The sequence below is a fragment of the Equus przewalskii genome, chromosome 17 (assembly GCF_037783145.1).
Source record: "Equus przewalskii isolate Varuska chromosome 17, EquPr2, whole genome shotgun sequence".
In the NCBI taxonomy this organism is placed as follows: Eukaryota; Metazoa; Chordata; class Mammalia; order Perissodactyla; family Equidae; genus Equus; species Equus przewalskii.
The window spans coordinates 58,539,243-58,564,990 of NC_091847.1; the positions used below are offsets into that span (position 1 = coordinate 58,539,243).

The window sequence follows — 25,748 nt, forward strand, 5'->3', positions numbered from 1 at the left end:
AAGACTGAAAGAGATTGTGAGAGAAAGAAAAAGACTGGTTGAAAATTGATTCTCAAATGTTTCTTTTGTGTGTGTGTCTGTGTTTATGTTTGTTTATTTTGAAGTAATATCAAGCTCACTGAAAAGGTATAAGTCCAACACAAAGAACTTTTCTTTCCCGGGAGTAAGTTTACACCATGCTGACACATCACCCCCAAACACTTACGTGTGTGATTCCATGAACAAGAACCTTCTCCTGCATTGCTACAATACCACTTTCAAAGTCAGGAAATTAACACGGATGCATTACTACCATTTAATCCACAGATCCTATTCATGTTTCACCAATTGTCTCGAAAAAGTCCTTTAAAACCAAAAGATACACTCTAGGACCATGTGTTGCATTTAGATGCCATGACTCTTGAAACTTTCCATCTGGAACAGATCCTTAGCATTTTCTTGATTTTTGTGACCTAGACACTGGTCAGCTATTTTGTAGACTGTTCCTCGACTTGATTATGTTTGATGTTTAGTATCAGATTCAGATTATGCAATTTTGGCATGAATATCGCAGAAGGCATGCTAGGTTTTTTGTACCGTATTATAAGATAATGGATGGCCCACTCCTTCACTTTATCTCTTTACTGGTGATGTAACTTTGATCACGTGGTTAAAGTTCAGTTTGTCAGGTTCCTCCAGTGTAAAGTTACTTATTTTCTCTTCATAATTTAATCACTATTTGTGTGGTGATAATTTGAAACTATGCAAATATCTCATTCCTTATCAAACTTTCTCTCTCCCTAGTTTTAGCGAGTCTCTTAACCAAATTATTACAATGATGGTTGACAAATGGTGATTTTCTAATTCTTTCATTCATTCTGTGTTTATTAGTTGCAGTCTACTAAAAAAACCAAACAAACAACTTCTCCCCATTTATTTATTCATTTTTATCAGTATAGATTCTGATTGTATTCAATGAGTTATAATTTGCTAATATTATTGCTTATTTTCATGCTCATTTTATCCCAGATTTGTCCAGTGGGAGCCCATTCATGCGACTTTGTTTTTTTTTGGCATGTCTCTTTCATTTATTGAGCATTTTCTTACTTTCCGGCACAAGAAGGCTAATCTTGCACTTTCCTGCCCTCACCTTGGAATTAGCTGTTTTTCCAAGCATCCTTGCTTCCTTTTATGAAGGATGGTATTCAGAAACCAAGATCTGGGTGTTAGATGTGTTTATTGCTACTGGAGCATCCATGCTCTTAGGTTCTCCCAGTGGACAGTGCTAGGGAATATATGCATAGATAGTCTATACCTATTTGTATTTTTATATCTATCAATGAATATTGAACACCATGAGTTTACACTGATACTCCAATTCTAATCTAACATCATGTAGTTCATTTTAGTATTCTCCCTTTCCATATGGAAATCCTCTGGATAGTCAGAAACCTGCCTTTCTTTATCTTAGGTATATATGCTAATCTGATCTCCCTTCTGCGTGAAAATTCCCAATTCCAGGCCTAAGCTCCTGCTGCTCCCTAAGCAGATACCTTCCTAACCTTGCTCAGGTTTCAGCTATGCTCCAAGCTGGCCATCACCACCTCTCCCTCCACATGTTCAACCTCCTAACCCTATTTGGGCTCTAACACCACAATACCATGCATCACGCTGAGTCAATATGGTCCTATCATCTCCTTATTGACCCCTGCCTCCCTAGAAAGGAAGGAGGGAGGCAAGGAGAGAAAGACGATTTTCTTTATATGTAGAATATATTTCATAAGTTTTTAATAAACTGTTAATATCAATAACTCTCAGTGTTCTCCTTTAATCTATGAGGATGGCAAATTTAGGAAGCATATGCAATCTTGTCAAATTGTATGATTACATTTACTGAATTTACTATGAAAAAGGTAATCTAATACAGATACATTTATTCATTCCCAGCTTTAAAGTCTTTTTTCAACTAACTTCATGAAATACTTGTGTTTTCATCTTTATGAGAGAATAAACACTTTGTTTTTTACTCTATCTCATCAGTCTAGGGTTTCATTCAGTTTTCTGATACTTTTGCATAGTTGGGCTGTTGGAAAGCCATAGAAGTTTTTATATAAAGAGTATTATCTGAGGCGATGGTAACACTTCCCTCAATTTCAATAATTGTGGAAAAAGTGCCACTGCTCCCCCCAATTCAGTCAAAGAAGATTAATATCTTTGTCCCTTGATAAGTCAAAAGGAAGACCTGGGGATCAGTGGTATTTTGAGTATGAACAATTATTCTTTATAATCCCCTCTTTCTTGTTCTTCCCACACATAGGTAATCTATTTGGCTTTTTTAATTCTAGCGTATGTTAATTCCACATATAATACAAAAATGAGCCATTTAACTTACCAGATAATTTCTTTAAGATGGGATATAATTTTAAACATTTTTAACTGAATTTATAATTTTGTTTTATTTATGCTGTTATATAAAGTAGAAATATAATATACATTATATGTTTTATATGCAAATATATATGAATATGCTGCTTGATGAAAACAAACATGAAAAATATGTGAAGAAATATTTTAAGTTATGATTTTAAAAGAGTGAGAGAGTTTGGGAGAAACTAGAAGAAGCTGGAGAAGGGTGGAGGTGAGGACAGTGCTGGGTAAGTGTACAGAGGAGGAGCAGTACAAGGAGAAAGAGAAGTGGATGCAAGTGGTCAGGGCTGGAGGGAGAAAGCCAGATTAGGGCAGAAGCAGGGCTCTCGGGGAAGAGAGACTCTTAAGAAGCTGCAGTTAGTGAACAGTGTAGACTGCCATATGGTGACTTGTTGCTTTGGAAATTAGGTGATGGTTGGAGGCCAATGAGAATGCAAATTCAGTTGAATAGTATGGAGAAAAGCCCAATTCTAGGCGATGAGATCAAAGTGGGAAAAATAAAGATTAAAGCTGGTCCAGGTACTCTACAAGTTTCAGGTGACAGTTCAAACGCCACTTCCTTCAGGCAGCCTCACGTGAGCCCGCTGCCGGCAGCTGCTTCCTTAGCACCTGGCACTCTTCCTACACTCTCACCTACTAGACCTTTATTATATTTATTATTTGATTCTGATTTCCCTGTAAGTTTAGAGCAAGGACCACATCTTTACTCATCAAGCACCTGGCACAGTTCTTGGCATACAGCAGGTGCTCAGTAAATGAATTTTAGCATGAAAGCAATAGGTGATGAGAGAGCACCATTCAACTACAATGGAATGACCCAGAAAAAGACTTGGTTCACTTTCTCTGCTAAGATCCTCAAAATAAGCTAAAAAGGGAATGAACTGAAAAAAATTTCCAAATCAAGCAATAAAATTAAACACATAAAAACTGAGACACTAATGCCCAACTGTTCAGGTTATAGTAAATGTTAAAATAGAGTAGTATAGAGAAACGACCAATACTGAGCACTGAGAAATAAGATACCATTGGTTTAAATTCAATCTACACTTACTAGGCCTCTGATCTTGTGGTGTAATTTCTGTAAACCCCAGTTTCCTCATCTTGAAAATGAAGATTATAACAATCCAATGACAAGGTTCTCATTAGGTTTAGGCATATGCAAAACTTTCAGACATAGGAAAAGCTCAGCAAGCACTAAATATTATCCCTGCCTCAATTTTCGATTCTCTGTTTTTGATTTGGTTTAAAATGATTGAATTCAATAAAATTTTTTAAAAACCTTCCAAATGATACTGATAGCTAGTACACAAAAGTTTTCATGTTTTGGCCGTCTTAGTAAGAGTTGTGAGCTTCTAGAGGAAAAGAACACTGTCTTGTCCTCCAGCTTATCTCCTGTGTCTGGGACACAACTATGCACTATATCTGGAATTTTGTCACTAAATAGACAATAAATTTATGAAAATATTCATCTTTTCTTTACTTCTTGTCTCTCTTTTGTAAGTGTACTTTCACATGTAGAAAAATTAAACCAGAATGCGAAAGAGTGTAGTGCCTGGTGAAAAACTGAGGTAAGTGGGAAATTACAAGTTTGAAGGACTTGAAAGCAAAGTGCTGAAATAAGCCAGTTATGAGGCGATTGGTAAATCTGCACTCTTGACATTGCTTGCCAACTCCAGATATGATTTTCTAGATAATCATAGTGCAATTACCCTATCTACCATCTAACCCTCACAGTCTCTGGTAATTATTGTAGACGGCTCAGGTGTCATTTTTAAAAATTGAAAAACAAATTGATTTTATTTTTCTGCACTGCCACCACCAAAAACCAGTCTGCCCGCCTTTCATTAGTAAGAACTGTGTATATAATTTACATATAAAGCTATCATAGACTTATCCTTCTAGACAGTATGCCTGAGGATAATGTGGAAATTATGCTCTTTTGTGTAACTGGGAAGGTCTCCAAGATGAGTGCTATTTCTTGGAACAGCAGAATTCTTTTCTCACATGAGCCACATGACAGAGGAGTGTTACACAGCTCACCCATGGATGCTGGCAGCCAAGTGACACTCACACAGAGTGTCGATTCTGTATTATGTAATTGGAAATCCCTGCAGTGTGATAACTTTTCAACGTGCACAACGATCTAAATTAGTGTCGCACTTCGACTCAGGGAGAACTGGAATGCCAATGATTTCATTTTTTTTTTTTCTTTTAGAGGAGAGAGACAATTTGTCTTAGAGAATATTGTCATGGATGTTTCTGTGTGTCTGTTTTGTGAAATGAAGATATGTTTCACGCTGTCCTTTGTGTTTTTCTGAGTAATCTTTCGAGATGTGTGAGTTTATACATTTCAGTGCTATTTGTGTGCGTGCTTGTGTGTGTTTCTGCATTCATTCAGTTGCTATGAGGTACTAGTGCGCTGGCTGTTGTATACATCGCTTTTACACATAAAGCATGTTTACTTAGTGGCCAAAATATGGGAGATACTCTGCTTCTGGTAGCAGCTAATCTTCCGGTAGATTCCAAAGATAATGGAATCTGTTCTTTTAGATTATGGTTACTGGATCTGTTGCCTCTGAGCCTCTTCGTTTCCTGGCTGTGTTTGGCTTACTTTCTGCTTGTATTCAAAGGTAGTACTGCTCTTTGATCTAATTTCTCCTAAATGATTCCTCACCTATGGCATCTTCATAATAAAAATGTGTTTAAATGGAAATTGTTTCCTTTGGTTCATTTTCAGTCTTGTGTGTTTTGTAGTAATGGTAGACAGGAGCTGTCACCTGGAGGGGGATGATGCTGATCATTTAGAAATTGGTATTTGGTTGTTCCCTCCTTGAATTCAAATGTGTATAGAAACTCTTTACCCACCATTAAGCTTTACTTGGATTCTCTAGAACATTTCAAAAGGAAAATGTCTTTACAAGAAAAATGTGCTTGGCCAATGTAAGAAGAAAATGAATGTTTTATGGAAAACCAAGCTCTTCCTCTATTACTCGCAAATATCTGTAGCTCAACTGCCCTAATCAAGTTTCCACATTCTCTTTCTTGAACTCCAGCAACAGCTTCCTAACTGGTTTCTTCACAACTCCTCTGACCCCATCTAAACTGTTCTTCACACGCAGAATTCATATTGGATCATATCAACCTCTTCCTCCCCTCAAAACCAACCACATACCCAGGTTTAAAATTCTTCAATGGTTTCCCTTCGTTCTTAGAATAAGAAAACAAACTCTTATCGTGGCTTGCAGGGCTCAGCTCACCCTCCAGCCTCATCTCATTCGCTGCAGGCTTCTGAGCTCTGAGCTCCAACCTTGCTTGCCTTCCTTCAAGCTCTTAAAGGGGCCAAGTTCCCCCACCCACACATGGATCCTTGCGCTCAGAACACGGTGGCTCACACTTTTTATCCTGTCAACTCCACTCTTTCTTCTGATAGCAACCCAGTTACCACTATCTCAGGGGAGATTTCCCTCACCAACATAATTTGTTCATTTTTCTTTTAATATTATACTTCCATAGCACTGGGTCTTCTTTATAGCAGTTTTTACAGTTCCAATTTTTCATTCATTTTGTATAATGATTTTGATTAATATTTATCTTCCTTACAACATGAAGGCAGAGACTGTATTTATTTTTTGCTCAACTATGTATCCCACAACAAAATACAGTGTCTGGGATGTGATAGGGGTTCCAGGAATATATTTTTTTTAAAGATTTTATTTTTCCTTTTTCTCCCCAAAGCCCCTCAGTACATAGTTGTCTATTTTTCAGTTGTGGGTCCTTCTAGTTGTGCTATGTGGGATGTCGCCTCAGCATGGCTTGATGAGCTGTGTCATGTCCACATCCAGGATCCGAACCAGTGAAAACCTGGGCCACTGCACTGGAGCATGTGAACTTAATCACTCGGCCATGGGCTGGCCCTCCCCCTTTTTTTTTTAATGAAGAAAGGGAACCACATGGCAAGAATTTGGAATAAATCTTTACTAAGTCTCTTGTGATTGTGTAAATCAAGAAGATACAGCCATTAAGCTATTAAAATAATTTAGAGCTTTTGTGGTGAGATGATTTTGGTTATCAAGTTCACCAGCTGCATTTGAAAGCAAGGATTGCTCAGATTTCATCTGAATAGACTCTACAGGGCAAGTGAAAGAAGATGAATATGGGTTGGATTCTAATCTCCTTGGTATTTATGAACAGCGTTTGAGAAGCGGTCAGCATGTCTGAAATGCCCATGTGATGAAATATATAATCGTATTGTAACAGCAAATACTGAGTTCTTACTATGTGCTAGACAGTGTGCTAATCTCTGAACTTGTAGCTCATTTATATTCACGAGTCTTTTGAGGCGTTGGTGCCTCCATTGTCTGCTTTTCGTAAGTGAAGAAACTGAAACATGTTAATTAATCGATCCGAGGTCACAGTTAGTAGGTGAATCTGAGAGGTTTGTCGGATTCTAGAACCCAGCTCCTATATTGCCTTATTAAAAATAGCATTATTCATACTTTTGTGTTTTGTCTTCCAAGTAGGAGATGAACATTTCACGTTTTGCCTAAGTAGGAGTAGGAAATGAACACTTTAAGAATAAGTGAAGAGTTTTTGCTCTCCCTAAATATAAATATCATCTGTATTATATTTTAAAAACATGATGAAATAAAATTAAAATGATAACCTATCTTATTGTTTCTACTTACTTTTAAAATTTTTTGGATTATTCGAATCTGTAGGCTAGAATCTTAATACTGTTCTTGGCATTAAAGTTCAGATATTATTAATAACATGATACCTTACGTTTGTATATCATTTTACAGTGTATTAGGTACTTTTTTAATGTGTCCAATTTAATACTTCCAATACCCCGTAAGATAGGAATTACGATCTACCTTTTACAGATAGGAAGCAAGGATTAGAGCAGTCCAGCATGCAGTGGGTGGCTAGGTCGGGGCAGACCCCAGATCTTCTGACCCTGAAACCAGCACATGGACTTTGCTGTGACAGTGCCTCCCAATTACCCCAAAATTGCAGGGCAATTAGCTTCTGGGGTACATATCTCCACAGACAGGATCTGAGTGCTATCCAACGAATGCCGAAATATTTTGTTGCACTGTGCTCTGTTTTGTTTGATCTCTACCGTGAAATTTAAGTAAAATTCATTAAACACGGTTTGTTGTATGGAAAAGAAAAAAGCGAAAGTTTTTTTGGGGGGGGAGGTTAAAGAAGTTCCCCTGTCAAGCTATACACACGCGTATATGTTTACTTTATATATACTTTATACATAAGCGTTAGTAATTATTTTATAAGACTGCTAAAGAAGTGTGATTAGCAACATTTTCTTCACAGCTCATTAGTATCATAATTTCTAGTAAAAAATGGTCTCAGACTGAGCTTAAGGCTGATATTTTCTTATTAGCTGCTGCGAATAACAATAAATGTGAAACATTTAAATAGATGGTAAAACAATTAAAATGGCATTTTTATGATAGGTCATATTATTAAGGCACAAATGATGGCGTTTTTAATGCAGTAATTATTGTCTTTAATTTTTTGAGAGTCTATTTTCTACAAGCTTTCTTTTTAATCTTGCTCTGTTTACTCCAAACCATTAAAACTTTCTTCAGTGTAGCGTTAGCACAGGAAAGGAATGAGAACAGGGTGGGCCGCCGGGCCTCAGGACCTCCACGGTTTTACGTTGCAGACCTCAGAGCCAGTGTGCTTTCACGTTCGACAGCGTTTATCAAACAGCAGTGGAAACAAAATCAGAAAAGACTTCTACAAGGTTGCAGTTTCTTTTCTTATTCGAATATCCCAAAGTATAGTATGATTTAGGTTTCCCATCAAGTTTTGACTCTTTTCCGTAGTAGGTTATGTTGCTACACTGCCACATTGCCTCCGATCGTAGCTAGGAAGATGGGAATTTTATGGGCAGGTAGAAGTAGGATAAAGAAACAATTCAATATTTTTTCACTTGACCATCCTTAGATTTAAACTGATAGTCAGCCAGGAGTTGTAGCCGTAGTTACAGTTGGTTATCTAAAATCAAAATTACAGAACACAGTGTTCTTAAGTTCTGAGCTGAAAGCTCAAATGTTGTAATCAATGTTTGCTTCATTTTGCAAAATACAGTGGTTCTGTTGTTTTTTTTTTTTTTAACAGTTTTGACCTTTATAAGGAAATCTCAGTAGAGCCCCAGATGACAGCATGTTGTTGGACTCCTCCCTCAGTGTAGCAGTGAACTTCAAGTATTATAGGTCTCACTTCTCAAAAATGTGGAAAGCCCTTTGCCATTTGGAGGAGAAAACCCAGACACTGAGAAGACACTTGACATGTAATAGCAGTGAGCATGAGCTTAGAAGACTTGGGATAGAGTCCTAGTCCTGCCACCTACTAGAGTTGAAACAAGTTCTCTACTCCGTAAAGTGACAGGAAGATATGGCTAATGATCTCTGCCTTACCTGAGTCCCAGAGTTATGATGTAGCCATGGGGTTATGTGAGTGATAGTTCTAACTTTGGTGCCTTTTTGCTCTTAAGGCTCACTCGGCATCATTGCTAAGAATATACTTGGTCCAGCTCACACGCCCTACCAACTCCACAGAGGGATCAAGACTCTTTTCTTTCCTTTTTTAAGATTGACATAATTTTTGAGTGGATAATACATTCAAATATCAGAAACTATACAAATACATGTGAATAGTCTTCCTTGCTTCTCTGCTCACATGCTCAACTTACACATGTCCTTTCCCATCGGGGCCACAAACAAGGTAACCCTGTTATGGGTTTCTTGTGTATATTAACAGAGATACTTTTAAATAGCTGTAACCCAATTTAAATATATATTATTTACCTTTCTTAAAAAAACACACGGGTGTCTTTAACATACATAATATGGCACCTTGATCATTTTTACTTAATAACTTAAGCTTTGTTTTCAGACAATACTTGCCCATGTGATTGTGTGTACGAGATTATCCCTTTGAAAGACTGGTTCTCAGGATATATTTCTGTAACTTTCTATATTTTCCTCAGTGTGCTGGGGAAAGCAAAGTAACTGGTTCTTCCAGAAGTTGAGCAAAAAAAGTCAAAAAAGATAGATTGTTGTTATATTTATGTTGTAAGGGTGGGTCCTCCCAGTACATGCTGTAAAAAACTCTTGGGCATCCTGTTAAATGTCCTTCCTGTTTTCTAAAGAAAATGATGTGCGTGACTACTTTTATCTCTTTCGACTCATCACAATTTTGGTGTGGTGATCTGACATTTGAAGAAAATCACAAAGATCTAATCTAATTTGCCTTTAAGATATATGTAAGAAAAGTCCTGGGCAAAACTGGTGTTCATCAAAAAACTTAAATACCTAGGCATTGCCTGCCTTTCTCTGTTCTCTTTAAGTATGTGTTTTTTGGGGAAGAAATCATCAGGTTTTTTTCTGGGTTGGTCCTAATGTATCCAACACATTAGCACATGTTTTCAGCAAAGTTTAGCATAGTTTCCTGGGTTTTGGGGGGCTTTTCTGTGGGGTTTTTTGTGAGGAAGATTGGCCCTGAGCTAACATCTGTGCCAGTCTTCCTCTATTTTATGTGGGGTGCTGCCACAGCATGGCTGATGAACAGTGCTAAGTCAGCACCTGGGATTCAAACCTGCAAACCTGTGCCACTGAAGCTGGGTTCCAGAACTTTACCACTACCCCATTGGGCCAGCATAGTCTCCTTTCACTAAGAACAGATAACGAAAGTTGAAACACAATTTATAAAATTCAGAATTTATAATCCTAAGATTAAGAGTATATTATATATAGAATCATTTAATATTTCTTAAATATTTATCCATTAAAAAAACACATAGTGGTCATGAATAGTGTTTCAGACGGTTTTTAGTTATGTAAATTATTTCTCTCCTGACTGTGTAATTACATGATGGACAGGTTTCCAGAGTATCATATACTTAATGTGAGTTTCCAAAAATGCTTTAATCATATAATTGCTAGTTTATCAAGTAGAAAATATAGGTCTGAGAACACTATCATTATGTCATTATTTTCCACAAAAGACTGCGAAGCACACTAAGGAGGCCATTATGAAGCAAATAACAGTTTTCTATGGTGGCTAAATTTGCAAGGATTAAAAAAAAAAAGCATAACAAAGAAAATGCCTAAAAGTAAAGAGTTTAAATTCTAGGCAGGCAATTTATCTTGTCTCTGTGAAAAATCAGTCCACACAAAGGAAATGCACAGATAAGACTATAACAGTGAACTAGTGTATTATCTAACTCAATGAGTGACACTAATATTTCATAGTTGATTCACGAAATTCCATGTAGAACGCCTGAAAGGAGATGAAATAAACCTGAGACTTACCATTTACGTTAGAATCTAGTTGCACTGTTCTTGTGCATGCTATTATTGAGTGTCCCATGTCCAAGTGTGGTTGCAATAGATAAAGATTTATAGTCACTTGGTCTACAGCCAGTGGGAACCCGGACATGTAATCTTGAATGGCTGCGTGGTTAAATTCAAATCTAGTATTACAGAACTCAAAAACTAAAAAAAATTTTTTTGACTCAGCGGGTATCCTGGGTCAGAAAATCTATTTGTTTTCCACAAAGTCTAATAAAGTCTGAGGTAAAACTGCTCCATCTGTGGGTCTAGTGTGAGAAGACAAGACTCCTAAGTCTCTCTTTCGGTCAAGATGTTTGTCACACACATACACACAATATATGTATACATATACAGACATATATACTTTTCCCTACTCCCCCATTTAAAGTGGTTACAGCTACAGTTCTGAGCAGGAGGAGGAAAGCCAAAGTCAGAAGTTAGATTTATAGATAGATGGGAAGGGTTGAGGTATTTCTATGCTATGGCCTCAAGTTTAGATAATTATTAATTCTGTTACTGCTTATTCTACTATTGAATCTACTTCATGATCAACATATCCAAATGGTTTTTATTTTCACGCAATAAAAGTATTTTTTCGCCTGTAAAGTAGTGATTTAAGAAAAAAAATTAGGTTGTTAAATCACCATTGAATTTTGCTGTTTAAGCTTTTGATTTCCCTTCTCTTGTTAAAAAGAAATGAAAACAAATATTCTAAGAAAAAGATGTTTGAAAGATTTTAGTTTGCTGAAATGATTGAAAATTGATTCATTTCTGATTATTCAGGTCTCTCAAGAAAACCTGAGACTTGATGGAGGTCTGCTGGTTGGTACGCTGGGAGGAGTATAGAGCAGCGCTTAAGAGTCTGGGTTAATGGGTCAGAACGCGTGGGTTTGAATCCTGGCTCTGCCACTTACCTCTCTGTGACTTTGACCAACTTATGTAGCCTCTCTGTACTTCAATTTCCCCACTTGTAAGATGGAGATGGTAACATTAAGTACCTCACTGAAGATAAAAGGCAATTATGCATGCAAAGTGCTTAGAACTCAGGAGGGCATGTGGTCCACACTCATTAAATGTTAGTTCTTGGTTTACTTCCCAATAATCCTGTCTGTTCTCTGGGTCTGTGGCTCTCTCTTCTTCCTCCTCTTCCTTCTTCACAAGTTTATGATTGCTTCTTGCATCAAAATAGTTGATACTTAAAATATAACTAGACTTTGTTTAAAATTTGTCTCTGCCACTTAATAGCTGGGCAATCTTGATAAAGTTCCTTAATTCCTGAGCCTAATTTTTCTTATCTGTAAGAAACTGTTTTCTTGTGAGAATCAAGTGACATGTTAAATGTGAAAATACTTTAAAAGCTGAAAATTATTGGAGCGTATAGCTTGAAATGTGAACTATACAAAGGGAAAGATCATGTCCTTGTTTATTCCTTTCTTTGAGCAGAGTTTTTCCATTTGAATAGATCTTTATTTTGGAAACCTGGAGAGCACAGAAAAGAAGAAAAACTTCATATTTCTTTCACTCAAAGATAAATATTGTTAACATTTTGATGTAATTATATTTATTTTCCATGTATTTTATTATGTTATTCAAGTTATGCTGTAGAAACGTAATTTGGTATTGATCATGTCTTAACTTAATTTTTGCGTATTGCTGGCATACTAACATCAAAATATAATTAAGCCATTATTCTTTAAGTCACTATTGTCAGTCTCTCTTTCATTATATATTATATACACATGCATTATAGGTACAATGCATTTTTTTCCTGCTTGACGTGTGTTTTGTGTGTCTTGCAGCGTGTAATATATGCAAAGCCTTTATTTTGCACTTTTAGATGGTGAAGAGTTTCACTCTAGATGCTAAAAGCTATCATAAGAACAGCCATCTTTAGCTTTACTTCTGTCACCCAATCAGGTACCTTTTACTCAGTTGCATTATAAATAATTAAAATGTTCTGCCTTCAGGTATATTTGTCCTTGTGCCTTAATTGTAGCAAAATTGGAGGGAAAAATAGTTATGAAAATTTGAGGTTGAGGGAGGGAAGTTGACAAAACTCTCAGCTTTGAGAATGCCGAAATCTGAAACCCGCATGAGCAAACATAACGTGAAACCAATAGTCAATGAAGCTAATTTGTAGATTGATATTGATTTTGAATCGGTAGATGATCAAAATGGGTGTAAATACACATACATTGAAATAATTTTAAGTTAGTTCAATCATAGTTCATTACAGCATTTAGGGTTATTTAAGGGAAATTTTTTTTAAACGTAAATTGTTTGTGTAATTTTTGCCAACCACTTCACTCCATTACTAATTAACCATATAACACTATATGAGAACTTAGATTTATCAGACGTCATTTATGTTTTCAATATCCATATTGAAGAACCACAAAGGATAAATGTATGGACTGGTAAAATTAAATAGAAGAGTCTAAGAAAATAATTTTTTTCACTGATCATAAAGGATTATAAGCTATCCTACAGCCAAAAAAAAAAAACCTAAGTAATTGGATAAAGCAAGTGTGAATCTTGTTAATAATGAACAATAGTTTGCATTATGAACAAACCAATATAGAGAGAGCCCTAAATGAGATGAGATAAACATCTTTTAAGATTCTGCAACTTTCTCATTACCCATTTCAATGGCAGTCTTAAAATATTCTCTCACTCTCTCCCCCCTCACATCTCTGGCATGCTAGCACAAAAAGCCTGTACATATGTTGGAGAAGACATTTTGTCGGTGGTTGGGAACTGGTTTTACAAAAGAAAGGAATGACTACAGAGAAACAGTTATTTTACCTCATAGATAAAGCTCCACCACTAGCGTCCATTGTGGATTAGCGATGGTGATGAAAGTTGCTTTGTTGACTCTTTTAGTTAGTATAAGAGTAAAGAAGGCAGAGTGAAATATGCAAATTTATATATGAAGCAGCCTTTTCTGGCCAGTGAAATCTCAGAGAGAAGAAGAAGCTGCAGGCTCTGAGAGTGAGCAGAGAATGGCCGGCAAGTTTGATATAAACAAGGGTAAGGCAGTCTTTATGGAAAATAATCAGAACTCTATTACAGAACTAATGGACATCTTGTAGGCGACCTTTTTTTTTGGTCAATGTCAGCCCAACATTCATTCATGACCAAGTAAGATATCATGGAAATTATTAGAAAAGCTCTTTGAAACCAACCAAAGTATCATTATAAAGTTATTTTGAAAATGGAGTTTTGAAACCTATATTGTTAGCTATTGTTTTGGATGCTCCCTTACCAAGAAAGGCATTAAATTGCTGAGAATGAGGGGTCATCCACAGCTCCAAGCAGGAAGCTCGAATCCGCATAAAGATGTTAACAAAAGTTTGGAGCTGAGGTGGTCCAAATTGAAATTATAAATACATTGCTGAAATGTTTAGACAAATTTAAAATGATAGAGATTCTAGTTAGACTCTTTAAGGACTCTGGGACAACAAAACCTTTCTGTACAATGGATATAGGCGCTGTATTAGAGTTTGAACATGTTACGTAAACTAAGTTAAATGCTCCATTTTTTGTAAAATGAAAATAATGATAGTGCCTATCCCATAGGGTGAAGATTTAATAAAACAATATATGTAAAGCTGCGGTTAGTGGCTTGTATTTAACACAGTGCTTAGCACATAGTAAGTACTTTATAGAATTGTAGCGGCCATTATTATTATTACATTCTTCTATGTAGTGTAGCCCTGTACGCTTGTCTGAGACAGGTGCCTGAGCTAATAGGCTAGACGACTGGTTTAATAAACCATTTCTTAGGTACAATCTTGTATGAATCAGGGTAGGTTAACTGCCGTAATGAATTACTCTCAAATCTCAGTGGCTTTAATACAGCAAAGGTTTGTTGCTCAAGTTACAGCCCAACGTGGACTGGCAGGGTCTGAATGGGGGCAGGAGCTCTATTTCATGTCGTTCTTTCAGGACGTGATTCCTTTTGTCTAGCGGCTCCACCGTGCCGGAGGGCTTTGGAGTCCTCTCCTGGATCCTTGGCATTGAACCAGCTGATGAAGAGAGAAAAATGGGAGGTTTTCTGGGCCAGCCCTAGAGGCTCTGTATGTTACTTCTGCCCACAGTTCATCGTCCAAAATACGTGATGTGCTCTGGAGGCTGCATTGGAGGCTGGGAAATGTAGACTAGCTGCGGCCCCAGAGGCAAAGGAAACGTCTGCCACAGACCTCTTCCTGAGCTTTTATCTGCATGTCAACCAGGAAAGAAAGTGGAAATAAATTCCTGCACCATGCTCAGAATATGAAGAAAAGGGTTAATAGACTAAATTGGGACATCATTATTTCTAATCACTAATCCTTGCTATCAATAATCACAACAGTTAACGAACTTCTCAATTTACAAAATGCAGTCATAGCCCTTAGATAGGTTGTGGGCATAGTGACAAGAGCCTGGTCTTCGAGATGAGGCAGGCTTGGATCGAACTTGTGGCTTCCACCTTACTACCTGTGTCAGCTGAGGCTGGTTAGTTACCTCTCTGCCTTCATTTTCCATCTGAAAAGTGAAATAAAGAATCATTTCCTTGAGAATTATCAAGATTAAATGAATTATAATAGGCAAAGCATCTAGCTTAGTAGCTGCTCCAGCTACTCTTTTTTTTAAAATAATGATTCTCATTCTACTGGCGTATTTGACACTTTTGAGAGATATTAGCCCCAGGAAACATCAGAAGTATTTCAGTTAACGTGGTATAAAAGAATTTCAAAGGCAAGCACCTAAAATATGTATAGAAATACATCTAACAGTGACTTACTTGAAAAAAATTACGAGGCAAATCCAAACTAAAGAAAAGAACATCCTCAAAAATTTCAAATATTTACCCGTCATTTTTAATTCTGTGTCCCACACTCCTTCCAGCCTATAAGTTAAGCTGTGTCTCCCCACTTAGACATATTTTCCATCTCTTGGGAATGAAATGCATAGCGTGATTCTTTGTGGTTCAACTGCAAGTGAAACAGAACAGAGTTCTAAGATGTCAGAACTGACTAACGGGAAACGCCAAGCCTTGGCCAGTGACTCAACAAGAATGTGTAGCTCACAGCTTTTCAAGGACTACCATTTGGTACTGCAGTGGAAATTACATCATTTCTGGAGAGACAGTATCCTTAAGGCCCCACGACTCTTACTTAGTCTGGCTGGTAAGAGTTCTTGTAGGAATCACAGTTGTAAACATGTGCTTAATTTATTTTACACCCTGTTTCACACTTTTTTTCTGCAAGCATTTTAAGTTATATTCACACCTATTAGTGAACTAGTGCCTGCGTATCTTCTCATGCTTGCCCTTGTATTTATTTCGCATACATTTTTCTCACCCCTTCTAACTTGGCTTCACACCTTTTTAATACTACAGCTTATTAGTTTTACTTCCTTTATACTCTGCCTATATGACTCTTTGCTTATGCCCAGTGAAACAGCCTGCTCTCCCAAAAAACAAAGAGAAAACAATAATACTTTTATTTGAAATCATTGCTAGATATACCATACTGTTGAGGAAAGTAAAGATAAGAAAAAGGAGCTCACTTCTGGCAAGATTTCAGCTTTAAAGGGAACAAACCCAGGCGTCAGTTCATCCAATAAAAGTTTCAAATTGTCAAATTTACATTTTAAATCTTTTTTGTCTATCACAGAAAATGGAGGCCTAATTATCAAACCCATAGATACGTACACCCAAGTTGGCACATGCCTATCAAAACTTACCTGATTTTTTCAAGCTGATCCTAGTCCTTTAAAATTTTGTTCTTGAATAAAAAGTTATTTCTTTCAGTCTCCTTTATCTGAATACTGTGTTTCATTAGTCTATGCACCTTTATCTGGCAGAAGCAAGTTTATCCAGCCCAAATATAAAATTAAACTGATGTACTTTGAAAATGAGTTAAAGGGACTACAAAGAAAATATATGCTATGTTTCTAAACCAAATACCTAAAATATGAGTGTTAGGGCTATTTATTAAAGCTTTATCTTTATCAAACAAGCACAGGAAGATTCAACCTGTTTATATTTAAGTAACTAGGGTTACCACTAAAAATACTTAACAACCCATACAGCACAGGAAAAAACTAATCATTAAAGACGTGTGTTATTTCACTATATGCCATTCTGGTGTATATGATTAGATCTCTGTCAGCATCAGAAAGCAGCAATACACTTACCAGCAGGTTATTGTATTTCCATGTTATCAAGCCATAGCTTAATATTATTTTCAATAAAATGACATTTTATAAATAAAACCTTACTCTAATTTTTAATTGTAATCAATACAAGCTGCTTTAACAAAAATTATTGCCACATCTACTATTGGCTGAAATAATTAGTTGTAATTCTTCTAGAGTGGCTAATTGACAAGGCCATTATTGAAGTAGCTAATCATAATTTGAGATGCTACATAGATCTGTTGCAAGGATTTCCTTTTGGTGAGGAAGATTGTCCCTGAGCTAAGATCTGTGCCAGTCTTCCCCAGTTTTTGGATGTGGGATGCCACCACAGCTTGGCTTGATGAATGGTGTGTAGATCTGCCCCCAGGATCTGAACCTGTGAACCCTGGGCCACCAAAGTGGAGTGCATGAACTTAAGCACTATGCCACTGGGCTGGACCCATCAAGGATGTTTTCAAAGCATGAGAGGTAACTAAAATATACTGACTCAATATTCATTTATAATTATACCTACAAAACACTTTGATCCTCAAGACTTTATACATTCAGGTTATTACAAACATACAAATTGTTCAGAACTCAGATACCACAATTATGTATGTATGTATGTATCATTGGATTGAATATTATATTGTATATAATTTAGTAACCATATATTTATATAATGTATACTATATATGATTTATATATAATGTTATATTATTACATATGTTATATAAATGTAATAATAAACATATATTATATAATTATAATATATAATTATATAACTGTAATTAAACACAATGTGTATAGTTACATGGTTTTATATATCTAATCTGATTAACTATTATATATTACCTCAGTCTCTTAAAAGAGAGACAATAAGGAAGCAGTGTAGAATAACGAATGGAATCAACTCCAGATGTTTGCGATCTTAGATTGCCCCTTGCTAACTGTACAACTTGGGGTGCTTTACGTCATTTCCATAAATCTTAGTTTTTTCAACTTTAAATGGGGAAAAATAGCATCTTTTTAGAATTTTTGTGAGAATGAAATAAGGGAATGCATACAAAGTGCTTTATTGGGGTAGCTGGCAATCAGTAAGCATAAACTAAATGGTAGATAGAAGAAAAAAGGAGAGGGAGCGGCTGTTCATAGTAACAAGAAGCAGCTTTGTAAGCATTAACATACTACGTCGTCCCAGTTCTAGTGACCACATTGAACTACTTTATAGTATATAAACTGAGTTTCAAAAACAAAGCATGGCTTAAAAAATTCTACAACGAGAAAAAATAATTTGATGTTCTCAAACAAGTAGTGGGTAGGTTATTTCTTGAATAACTTGGTAGTGAAACTTACGAGAATGAAAATGACCAATATGAGGGGAGATTTGTGAACGCATCAATTTTAGTATGTGGTCTGTGATTACAGAATTCTTACAGAATACTTTGTGTGGTGGGAAAATGCTTATTTAAAGTGACTCTTCAATTTTAAAGAGTTCATATCAGGGTTAAGACCAGTGAATGTAACATGAGAAGGTTGATGTGCGAAACCCAAGTTTCAAAGTCACAAAGTCACAGTTCCCCAGACATTATTTGGTGAGACCCTTTCTCAGAATTCTCCATGTGGCTTGCCTCAGTTCTGCAGTCAGTACTCCTACCAGAAATGCTAATGGAGATTCTCTGAAACAACCATGACTGTGAAAAAAATTTCCGCTTGCTTTGCTTCTCAAACTTGGAAGTCCGTTAGCATTTCTGGTTTCACAACCAGATGTTTAAGGAAGGAAAATAGTTTTCAGGAATCTTAGCAAGTACTCCAAGCATAAAACAACACTTACTATTTCTGTTTTATTAAAGATTAATAGTTGTACAAAGAGAAAACAAATAAAAAGAAAAAGTTCTCTATCAGATTTCTCAAAAGAAGATTTTAATTTGGCAGGCTTAGGGAAGGGCAAGAAAAACAATGGATATAGCAATGTTCATATCTGTTGATTTTTATCATCATATTAAAGTTATGTAGGATATCTGGATTATCTAGATATCACGTTATCTAGATATGCTGTATTTACATGTCCAAGGAAGGCAAAACACTTTATATACATTTAAACCTCTATGTTTACATCTGAGTGCCAGTTTGATTTTTTAACATTGTTGTAAATAACATTTTGATATCCTTTTGTGTAAGTTTCTCAGAATGTTGGAGTAACCCAAGCCCTTACTTGCCCTACCCTTTGAGGGGGGCATTGTCAACTTTCTTGTGGATGGGAAATTAGAACACTGCTGAGGTTAGTGACATGTCTTACATTCGTAAAGGCAATGGCCTAACCATGGCAGATAGAAAAAAAGATATAGAAGGTAGAGCCCCAATCCTATAAAGTTTAAAAACATATTGATATAATGGGTAAACAAGACGGTAAACTTTACAATACTGAGTGGAGTGGAAGATCCTTTATATGAAAAGTTATGAATCTTGAGTTATTGAGGCAGGGCAGGAAACAAATTTTCTGTGGGAATCAAAAAAACAGGGGTAAAACAGCAAATCATTCTGTACTTACCTGGCATTTACTGGCATGCATCCATCAGTATAAATTTTGGCTTCATCCTTGAAAGATACTTCAACTAGATATAGAGTTCTGGGTTGGCAGATTGGTTTCCTTTTAACCCATTAAGGATGTTTCTCTGTGTTCTGGCCCTATTATTTCTGATGAGATGTCAGTAGTCATTTGAATTATTGCTAATTTGTATGAAAGAAATCACTTTTATTTGACTTCTGTCAACATTTCTCTCTTTCTATTTCACTTTTAATAACTTATTATGATGGATGTATTGAGATTTGGGGGATATTTATCTGTTTTTCATTTGCTGAGCTTGAATCTGCAGATTTATGACTTTTTACCAAATTTGGGTAAATTTTGGCCATTTTTTCTTCCAATATTTTTTCTCTTACATTCTCTCTTTTATTTTTCTTGGACTTCAGTTACATTCATGTTATAACTTTTGATAATATCCCACAAATCTCTGAAACACTTTTTATTATTTCCAAGTGTTTTTCTCTGTTTTTCAGATTGGATTATTTATATTGATCTATCTTCAAGTTCATTGACTCTTCCGTCCTTTCAGTTCTGCTCTTAAGCTCATCCAGTAAATTTTAAAATTTCAGGTATTACATTTTCAAGTCTAGAATTTCCATTTGATTCTTTTATAGTTTCTATTTCTCTGCTGAGATTTTGTCTCTTTTTATTCATTGCACACGCATTTTCCTATATGTCCTATAATTATAATGGCTTCTTTAAAATCCTTGTTTGCTAGGCTGGTCCTGTGGCAGAGTGGTTAAGTTTGCACGCTCCTCTTCAGCGGCCCAAGGTTTCACTGGTTCAGATCCTGGGCTTGGACGTGGCACTGCTCATCAGCCCATGTTGAGGTGGCGTCCCACATAGTACAACCAGAAGGACCTAGAACTAGAATATACAACTATGTACTGGGGGACTCTTGGGGTAAAAGAAGAAAAAGAAAAGGAGGATAAGAAGAATATTGGCAACAGAAGTTAGCTTAGGTGCCAATCTTTAAAAAGCAAAGAAATCTTTGTTTGCTAATTTCAGTTTCTGTGTCATCTCGGGGTTGGCCTCAATAGAATACCTTTTCTCTTGAGAATGACTCATATTTTCCTGTTTTTTTGTATGTCAAGTAATTTTCAATTGTATCCTCATCATTATGAATGGTATATTTTAGAGACTCTGGCTTATGTTATTTATCTGAAGAATATGGAATTTTATAAAATTTTTCAGCAGGCACTTAGCTTGCTAGAACTTCTTATAAATTCTTTTTCTCCTGCAGTGGGCAGCAGCTCAAATTTAACTTCAGTTACTCCAGCCTTAGCTGAGCTGCTTGTAGTTGACCTGCACAAGCATAGTTAAGGGGCTAGTCTAAGATAAGGGCTTCCTGTCTCAATCCCTCCCTGCTTTTCAGTGGTTGTTGTTGTCCTGAAGTTTGTCCTCTGTTTTTTTGTTTTATTTTGTTTCGTTTTTTGCTGAGGAAGATTTGCCATGAGCTAACATCCACTGCCAATCTTCCTCTTTTCTCTTGAGGAAGATTTGCCCTGAGCTAAGACCTGTGCCAATCTCCCTCTATTTTGTATGTGAGTCACTGCCATAGCATGGCCACTGATGAGTGGTATAGTTCTGCACCTGGGAACTGAGCCTGGGCTGCTGAAGCAGAGCAGGCCAAACATAACCATTGGGCCACAGGGCTGGCCCCCTCTCCTCTGTTTTTTTAAGTCATAAGACTATGGCTTTCTATCTGAGTTCTAGCCACCCTATGTATATGCCCCATATAGCAGCCTGTACTTAGGTTAAAAAAAAAAAAAAAAGTGTTAAAAAAAAAGTAGGAAACACACATGCCATTCCCTTTATCTAAGTATTGCATCCCCTCCACCAGCATCCTGCTTTTGGTCATTCCCCAGTGGCTTCAGGTAGTTTTATTCAGATTTTTGTAGTTTTATCTACAGAGGCGTTTTTCTGAGAGGAGCTTTTTCGCCATGACCGGAAATAGAATGTTCAGAGTAATATGTATCCCGTATTTCTCAGACTATGCTAGTTAGGGGGTTAAAATAGAGTCATCTTAATAGTTATAAGGAAAAATTTCTAGCCACACACTTTTCCATGGTGGGAATTGTAGCCCTCCTCAATTTTCTCCCAAATTGTTTGGAAGTCCCCAATGGATATTTCATTATTTTTCATAAATAGTCTGCCATTTCTTTTCCCCTTCTCTGGCTTGCTATAACTCTTACTCTTTGTGAGAATTTTGGTCCAGTATAAGTTAGAGGAAACAGTCCCCACAAGAGACTACCTTCACTTCTGACACCAACTGCAAGTTCAGGAGGTTCCCTCAGATTTGGTAAGTCACTGGAAGGACACACAGAACTCACTGAAAACTGTTACACTCATGGTTACAGTTCATTATAGGGAACAGACACAGATTAAAATCAGGGAAAGAAAGAAGCACATAGGGCAGAATCTAGGAGAAGCACCCAACACAGAGCTTCTATTGTCCTCTCCCTGTGGAGTCAGGATGCCTTATTCTCCTGCCCTCAGTGTGTCAATATACATAGAGTATTGCCAGCCAGCCAGGGAAGCTCACCTGAGCCGTGGCATTCAGGGAGCTCCATTACATAGGCATGGTTGATTGCCCATGTAGTTGATCTCAGTCTCTAGTCTCCAACCCGTCTGGGCATGACCCAAAGCCCCTACCATAGACTGAATTGTTGGTCCTTCTAATATGGTCGGCCCACCCTAAATACTGTCAGGTGTGGCCCTTTCACACCCTAAATCACATTATTAGACCATCCAGAATGAACTGAGGCCCCAAGGTAAACAAAAACTCTCCTACCAGGAGAGATTGCCTCCCAGAACTGAGATTACCTACCCAAGGCCAGTCCTTCTCTTTGGGCAAGGCCAAATTCTTTACTACACATACACACTTGTTGTTATTGATGTCAGCTAAATGCATTAAGATGACTGTTGATACCTATCAATCTCTCAAGGATATTAAAGGCACTGGGTTCTTGTCACTGCAGAAACTACTGGTACTGATGGAGTTCAGACTTTATCTTCTTGAGATCCCATGGAGATTTCTGAGAAGCAGTTCTCTCTTTTCCTTTTTTATTTGGCAGGGAAAATTGTCCCTGAGCTAGCATCTGTGCCAGTCTTCCTCTATTCTGTATGTGGGACACTACCACAGCATGGCTTGATGAGTCGTGTATAGGTCTGCACCTGGGATCCAAACTTGGGAACCCTGGGCTGCTGAAGTGGAGCATGCGAACTTAACCACTACACCACTGGGCTGGCCCTCAGTTCTCTTTATTTTTTACCTGCTTTCTGATTATTAACCTCTTATGTGAATTCATGACTGCAGGACAGAGGGCAATCCCCATGGCAGAAACTATGGTCCTTCCTCTCTGCCACATTTTGTTTCCTCTGCTGGAGATACTCTTCCTACTTCTTTTTTGCCTTGTTAACTCTTATTTGCCTTTCAAGATTCAGATCAGAGGTCATTTCCTGCAGGAAAGCATCCGTAACTGCCCCTTTGGGAGTGAGATGCCTCTCCTAGTGCTCTCAGTGCACTCAGCACGCCTCTAATCCCCACAAGAATATGAGATGATACATTGTAACCTTTCAGGTACTCCTCTAGGCTACCAACTTCTTAGGGCAGAAGTGGGTCTTATTGATCTTTGTATCTCTGGCACTTAGGTGACACATGACGCAAAATAAGGGATCAGCAAATGATTGCTGAATGAATGCTATCCCAAGAAACTTCTCTCTTCTGAAACTGCCCTACTGTTCTTGAACAAAACCTTTACAGCTCTACTGTCTCTTCCCTTTGATTGTTACTGAGAGGCTTCTTCGTCCCTCAGGCTAGGAGGCTGCGTTCCTTCAGGTCCCTAGTTATGCCCACTCAGGCTGGAGTCCTGGAATGAGCACAGTTTAATCTCAACCTGGGACATGTTCATTGACCAGAACTTCTACCAACATGGCGCATCAGAAGATAAACGACTGCATGTGGCCTTTGTGGGGACACTTCATTCTGCTCTCAGAAGTGACCCGGCCCCTCTGATTCAAAGGTTGCAGAGGAGGGTCTAAAATATAGTTCTATGCATCTCATGATGGTATGATGTTCAAAATTATCGTGGTGTGAACATCCCTGTGTAAATCATGTTTGCTTATAGGTGAATAGAGAAATATAATAATCCCCGTATTATTTGGTTACCTTAGAATTCTGTTGTATTTGAAAATAAAGCAGGATGCATGTTTCTTCATTTCATTTACAATAAGAGTGGAAAAGCTTTTTTGAATAAAATTGTGTCCTTTCAAATCTAATATAGTACAAATAGTAGTAAAATAAATTTTACAGGTCCTGGCGATCACATAATTCCAGAGGTAGGAGAACATATGTCTCCAGGGTGTGGAAGGTCACTCAAGGAGCACTTTTAGGTGCTGATCTTGCACTTGCGCGAGGCTGAGAGTAAGCGCCTCCTTAAATTTTGTGTCCTGTGCACCTTGCCTGCCTGACCCTAGTCCTGGCCCTGAATACGCGCTGCTTCTATCACTTAGAAAGCGTGCAACCTTAGAAACGTAAGTTACTCTCTCTAAACCTCAGTGTCCTCACAAAGAGGTAATGACAACCTGAGAATTTTAATTGAATGTCAGTATGCAGGTTTGGGCAATATAAAAACAGCCAATGAACAAGTTTTAAAGAATGATAAACTTAAAGAATAATAAAGGGTACACTAACCTGAGATATTCATTTTAATTCTTTCATTTTACTGAGGAGGAATTGCTCAGGAAGATGCAGTGACATATCCAAGGCCATTAATCTATTTTGGGCAGAACAAATGCTGGAGATACTATTCAGCATTCTTTCCACTCTACCCTACTTACTAGACAGCCCAGTGAACTAGGTTGGAGACTCTGGAAAGGCAGAGGAAACAAATGGATTCAGGAAAGTTTGTGGAGGAAGAATTGATTGGTGAGTGACTAGTCAAGTGATGGCTTGGAAGCCTAAAGGACGTCTACAATTTAGACCACTGATACCTAAGAGAGTAATGCCATCAACTGAAGTAAGCAATGGAAGTAGGTAGGAGAGATGGTGAGTTGCCAAAAGACTGGAATAGAAAAAAACATACTTAAGCTAGGATGTGAAGGATTTAGACAAGATGTGAGGCAGAATTTTTCGTGAAAGAAGCCTGCTAGGAGTTTGTAATCGGATATTTAGGCAAACTGAGAAAATCTTTTATGCTGGTCTTTGAAAAGAGGGTAATTTTCTGGGATGGCTTAAGCGTAGCATTGCTTGTAAGCAAGAAGCTGTATTCAATAATTTCCCCAAGTCCATCTGAGGCCAGTGATTCTTTGAAGTTCTTAGATTTAGTACACATGGCTTATAAAATGGATGTTGGATATGGTACATAAAAATATGAAAGATTCAAAATGACCTTTTTAAATAGGAGGGGAATCAGCTATGCTGTATCAAAGGGGTTACTGTGGTGTAACCTTTCCAGCTCCTGCAGACTGTAGTGCTTTTAAAGACCCAAGAATCTGAAACTTCATCCAGGCACTAACCGTATGTAGCCAGCATGTCTGCCAAGGCGGTTACAGAGAAGGAAGACAGCTTATCAAGAGGCAGCATCTGCACCAGAGAACCAGGAAGGCTCCCGAGCTGAGTTTTTATCAGCAAAAGAGGGAAGATGAGCCTGACCAAGTTGTTGTCTCAACAGTTTCCTGCTGAAGACAACTCTGTAAACTAAAGAAGTCACATTTAACATCTTTTTAGTTTTCTGGCTCAACTGGTAAATAGTTATGCTTTCATCATTGTTGGTTTTCTTCAAGCATAACCATGGACTCAAAAGAATTTTAAGAAAAAATGATTTTAAGGAAAATACTATAATCCAGGCTGTATTATTGTGAGAGAAATCAGAGTGACCAAAAATGATGTTTCAAAATCCTACTTTGAACTTGTCTTAGGCTGGGACCCAGAAAAAGCTACTTCTACTGTGGAAATATGCAAGTGTTGGTGATCTAGACCAAATAGATTTGCTACTTTCAATGGAGTAGTTTATTTACAGCATCTTGATGAGAGAGAATGTGGGGCCTACTAGTTCATTTAACTATAATGATGGATACTACTCACAAAGACAGAATGTGTTCAAAGCTAAGGTGTTTTCTGTATGGTGCATGGATTTTATTGCAATGACTATTCTAGAGCAGTCAGAAGGACATGGGACAGAAATTAGCATTACTAATTTAGGCAAACTAGAGAAAACTTGGTA

At 37.3% G+C, this 25,748-nt stretch overlaps 1 long non-coding RNA gene across 3 annotated transcripts in view; it reads left to right on the plus strand.

Moving 5' to 3' along the window:
* The window catches only part of LOC103553715 (uncharacterized), a 181,842-nt gene that overhangs the window by 17,356 nt on the left and 138,738 nt on the right, over positions 1-25,748 (plus strand). The window lies entirely within an intron of this gene.